A 6,000-nucleotide genomic window follows, 5' to 3' on the forward strand; every position below is an offset into this window, starting at 1 on the left:
CAGTTTTATATAACCGGTCATGACGTCCTATGGTGTGGGATGTCCCTCGGGTCAGTCGGGGTCAGCTGTCCCGGCTGTGTCCCCTCCAGCTCCTTGTGTCCCCCCAGCCTGCTCGCTGCTGGGGTGGGAAGCAGAAAAGCCCTTGACGCTGTGCAAGAACTTCTCAGCAATAACTAAAACAGCCCTGGGTTATCAACACCGTTTTCAGCACAAATCCAAAACACAGCTCCATACCAGCTACTGTGAAGAAAATTAACTCTGTCCCAGCCAAAACCAGCACAAACCTGCATTTGGATGTGTAGTTTGTGTGGCCAGGTGCATAAACACATAAAGTACTCATGTCGTGTAAGCAGATGAAATCCCTGCAGAAGTTGGCGGCACAGTCAAGGTGTGACATAGCAGCCTTGCAGCTTGAATACTAGATCAATGAAGCCTTTTAAAGTTGGTTTTAGATATCTGCTACTAGATTGTTAATGCCTGCATTAAATATTTTCTGGTTTTATAGTTATTAATCTATTCGGTTGGCTCATACAACTCAACATTTTTAGTTTTCTTCAGCTATAGCCCTTTTTATTTTGTGCTCTATATCACAGAGATACCATGTCAAACTATACTTTTCTAATCCTGTTAGAGCTGTATCTGTTATGATATTAATTGGTGGAAAGTAATATTTAAGAGTTATCCTATTATACAGTCTTTTCCTTTATCACTGCTTTGTTTTGTATCTCTAGAGCTCAGATTTTCCTCTGGCTTTGATTCAGTACATTTGAAAATTCAGAGCCTCAATAAAGGCATGAATGGAAGAACGATATCCTCACTCCTTCTTTTTGGCTAGCACAAAGAAAGCGTAGTATGTCTCTTCTTTGTTTCTAGGTAAGGATTTAGAATGGCTTTTAAAATATCTCAGATTACTTTTCTCACATTGTTTATCCAATATGACCAATCATAGCAGGCTCTCTGCCAATCCTCTTGTTTAACTTATCAGCTTGCTTAGTTCTGTGGAATCTTTCTCATACATTTTTTTCCCTTCACACTACACTCACCACAGGTGAAATTCATTCCTGGGTCTAGAGCCAGATCAAGGCTCATGTGATAAGTTATTGTTTAAATTTATAGCAATATTATGAGGGCTTAAATTCATTTTAAGGACCTGGCATGGTCCTCTGGACAGGTGTGAGTTTTAGCTATTAAGATAAAGTTCTCTTCAGCTGGAAAACTTGCAGCTTTGGCTGTACTTTCAAACAATTTAAAATTTCAGTCTCTTTTACTATAAATGCAACCTGCAGGGAGTGAAGCCCATGGTAATGTGACGCTTAAGCTTCATTTGTATGGAAGACAAACAATGGCTGATAGAGAGTTTCAGCATGGTGTGGGGGACCAAATTATCCAGTAGTTTCAGTACGAGCGATTCAAGGAAAACATTCAGAAGTTTCAGAAAAGTCAATTGACACCTGCATGCTTGGTATTATCTACAGCTGAATTAACTTTGAGAAGCAGCTACCAAGAAAGTGATTACAATAACGATATGAAAAAGGATGAGCTAATTTCACTGCTTGCCTTCTTGTTTTTGTAGATTAATAACTCTGTACTAGATCTAGTTTAAATTAGATCAAGAAAATACTTTTCTTTAAAATCTTTTTTCTTTTTTTTTTTTGGTTTAAAGAGGAAGGGAAAAGAGTAAGACAAAAAAGCTTACGTAAGTCTAACATTTATTTTACTTTCAACCAAGAATCGACTTCTCTGTTGGAAAACCAAACATTCTCATGTCGACATTTTCTGTTCTATATCTTAGTCAAAAATTCAAGAAGATTGATTCATGGATGATATGGTATTTTTCATTTAATTCTATGTATCCAGGGTCATGTTTTCTGAGGCATTTAATTACAGCTCTTTGCATAATGATAAAGTCAGGATCTGTGCTGGAGACAAGGTCTTGTATTAGACCTTAAGCTGGAAGTAGAACTTTTCTTGTGGGGCACCCTCCGTCCCCTGCAATGCAAGGCCCATCGCATCCATAAAGATCAGTCTGCTTTTTATTCTAGAAAGTTCACTAAGAGGGACAGTAGGAAAAAACAAGTCTTGGTGCACCTTTCCCATCTCACGTGTTGAGCAATCTGTTCAGTCACAGTCCGCAGTTCATAGCTGGTGCAGCGGTACCCACAGCAGTTGTGCTGTCGTCCTGGGGGCACTGGGGGTTACTGATGGGGGGTGCAAGTACAGAGGGAGCGTGTCTTCTCATCAGGCTCCCTGGGAAGGACGTCTCCTTTCATTTTTAGTGACGCAACTCTGCCGTGAAGGTGTCTTTTGGAGGGAATGGTGTCTCGGTGGGAATGGTGTGTCACACAGCGGAGTGTTTACCTGGTCGGACTTGTCCTTTGCTGAGGTTGTGCAGTCCTACCCCCCCACGGGAGGCTGATACCGAGGGGTAAATTTGGTACTGAGGGTACCTGCTAACAAAGGGAGTCTTTACGAAATGCTTCCCAGCAGCAATGTGCCTGTGAAACAAAAGCAGCTATTAACTGAACAGCTTTGTAATAATAATAGTAAAAACCCAAATACAGTAAAGAAAATAAAAGTCAGTAACAAGCAGCAACTATTGCTGACCGAGACAAAAGAATAAAGATGAACTTTAATTAAAGGAAAAAATTCACAGTGTTTTTGCTTCTGTATTTTTTCTTCTTTGAGATGCCTCTCTCTTTCTCAGTGTTCCCTTCTATGCTTTCGTTTTGCCTCTAGTGAAAAATATTCTAGCCTGGATTACATTGTTTTCTCACTTCTTCTCTTATTTATTTTCAAGTGTTGTATTGAAACTTCTGATTCACCATGTATGATATCCAGCACTTGATATATTAGACAGTGTTACTGCATTGACCATTTTTGCCATGCTTCCTTCCTGTCTTAATATCTGTCTTCACAATTAATCAATCATTATCTTTTATATTATCCTGTTTCTCTTGTGCCTTATCTCTGTTTCACTCATCTTTTCCATCCCTGCAGCTGGCCTCCCTCTCCTGTCACCTCTTTGGAGTCTAAAACTAGGCATGTGTCATCAAAGAAATATCTCATATGCATTGATTTTTTTTCTAAGTGCATCTGCTTGTCCCTTTAGTTCTGCTACTTGATCTTTCAGTACCATGAATGATAACATTTGTAAATGTTCAGTTTTGCTTCACCATTTCATCCCTTTACGGGCAAAAAAAAGAGTTTTATTGCATACCTGAAAACCTGTCACCACTTGAAAAATCCCCAGTATATTACAGGAATGCAGATGATGATTTACTGTGCCCACATTAAAAGCTAACTTTAAGAGGAGGTTGTACACCACGTCTACAGAAACTGGCAATTTCTTATTCTAAGACTACCTCCACCAAAGTTAGAGCAATTTGCTCTGTTGAGGAGGAGAAATTAGCTCGGACTGCTGCCACTGGAGTGGTAATGATGTCTGAGCTAACTAGGTTAAGTTAGTCCAGATAGCTCTGTGCTTCAGGGAACTCACTTCTCAGGAGCCATATCCTAGGAACAGTGAGATAATTGGGGAGCAGTCTCAGATAACCGGTGGCAGAACTTCACTTTTTTAAGGTATTGCTGTATATGCTGGAAAATTGAGATTTTTTTTTTGAATTAGTGTTTTCAAATGCCTTTAAAAATCAAGCCTTTTAAACGCAGGATGGTTACACGAAGTCAGGGCAATCAAAGTCATACATCAATGTTAAACACAGTGGTAGTATAAGTATTCTAAAGGGCATGTTTGGAATTACATTACCTCCTGATTAACAGTGACTTTTCTGGCTTCCTTCACTGCGAGGATGACAAAAACTTTTCTATCTTCTTGGAAGTTTTGCAAATCCCTTTGGGTAGCCGAACCTCAACGGTAGCTTCATTGTTGACTTCTGGTGGTGAGATCCTTTTCTGGCTATTGTGTTCGGGAGGGTGGGAAAAATTTATTTTTCCTTTCTTTGCATCTCAGAAAGCCTCATGGGATGTCCAAGGAATCCCTAGAGACATAAATCTGGATCTTCAGCATCTCTTCATTTTGTCTCTTCCAGGCCCCTACTGAATATCTGAAATGGTGATCAGTGAATGCTTAAAATAAATGGAGATTGTTGTATCAGTCTGTACCGTATTAATCAATGATGTTTCTTTAAGCTCTGTTTCACAGCTATCAAACAATGACTTTCTGGTGAGTGAGACAGGATTTTCATAAACAGCATATGGAGCTGACTGCAACCCACATTTACTTTTTACTTTTTAAAAAAATAATTAACCTGACTCTGCCAATGTTAGGTGACGTTGGTCACGTCCATGAGGTCCTTCTGGAACAAACAATAGCATACTCTTCTGACTCGGTTTTTTTCCTCCATTTTCTTCACAGCAGGATTTTTTTCTCCTTAAACATCACACTTATGGTCGTATTTTTACATCCATTAAAAATAAACAAAAAGAAAAAAAAAATGTGGGGAAGACCTACCCAGCCTATTTTGAAGGCATGTCATTTGAGGGGTTTCATCTTGACCATCATCCGTTAAAGGAACAGCAGAGATGAAAAGACGGGGAGCACAATCATTGACCCTCTGGAGCCTGAGAAGGCAGAGGGAAATTCGGAGCCCTCTGCAGTGTGGTGGAGAGGGGTTTTTTTGGCGAAGGTAGGACTTCAGTAGGGAATATCAGAAACTCTCTTCCCGCAGTGACCGTCTCTTCTGCCACGCACAGCTCTAAACCGCGGCAGCCTCTTGGAGAGGGACGGAGTTCTCACGGGTATAAAGGGGCAAACAACAGCAAACAACGGCATAACAGTTTACAGCTCCCTCCACATCTTTTTATTGTTCTTTTCCCCTCCTTTTCCTTTTAGTGGGAGGTACTATACAGTCGAATATCAGATTTTAATGTGAAACATTTGTGCACATATTAAATCTTGTGATTGCTGCTTGCCCGGCACTATTGGGTAATGATTTGGATGATGGCTATCTGCATATTCTGTACTCTAAAATTGTAATAAACCCCCTGATTATTATGTTTTGCTGTCATTCTCCCCACTCTCTGAGTAAATATATATTGAAATGAGGTAGAGTTCAAAAACATTACATTGGACTGTGATGGAATCAAGATGTAAGGACATCTGTCAGAAACAACCTCATGGCTAATATTTTCACAGTAAAGTTTCTCTTTATTTATATATAGAGTGAGAAAATGATTCTCATATATGATCTCCCCTTGTCTCAACTACAGGCTTTTCCTGAGGAAAGGCAGTTGGCTCAGATTTTAACCCTTTGTCCCCTTTCTTTGTTTTCTTTGGCTACTTGTATAGCAAAAATTATTATTTTTTAAATTAGAGCCAATTACGTTACTGGCTGCACATGTCTGACAGACCATCAAGATTTAATTGCCACAAAAATTGCTTGCAAAAAATCAAAGTTACCTACATAGCCTGCAAGATAAAGACTCACTCTGATTTTTCAAGCCTATTTGATAACAACAGGGTACAAAATAGGGAAAATGCGAGGAAACTGGAGATGATAATTATTTTTTATTGGTGCACCAGCACCAGCGTTCTTGTAAATCCTCCTTCACAGATTAAAACAAGAATGTCAGCTCTAAAGATCTTACAGTTTAATAGGAATCTGATTTATTTATGATTTGTTCTTCCCAGAACCAATGCTTACATACAAAACTAAGCTATACATAAACCTATGAAAATACAGAACACGTAAAAAAAGATTAGGATCTATCTGTGCGAGAGAACTATGCAGCATGAAGTATATTTATTATGCCAGTTTATTGGCAAGTGGTTTATATATTTGTCAATGCCTTTGAATGAATAGAATTAGTAGACAACTTAATGTAAATGTTTCCAGCTCCTTCTATCAACATTATCAGAATTAGAATGGTATCATGGGGACTGGCTAAAAAAAAATAAAATGAATGATAAACATGAAGTTATTTAGTCATAAGAATATTTTCCAGCTTTTCAGCTGATAAAATAATGGAGCCTGGAAAGTAGAT

The sequence above is a fragment of the Accipiter gentilis genome, chromosome 13 (assembly GCF_929443795.1).
Source record: "Accipiter gentilis chromosome 13, bAccGen1.1, whole genome shotgun sequence".
NCBI classification, from domain to species: Eukaryota; Metazoa; Chordata; class Aves; order Accipitriformes; family Accipitridae; genus Astur; species Astur gentilis.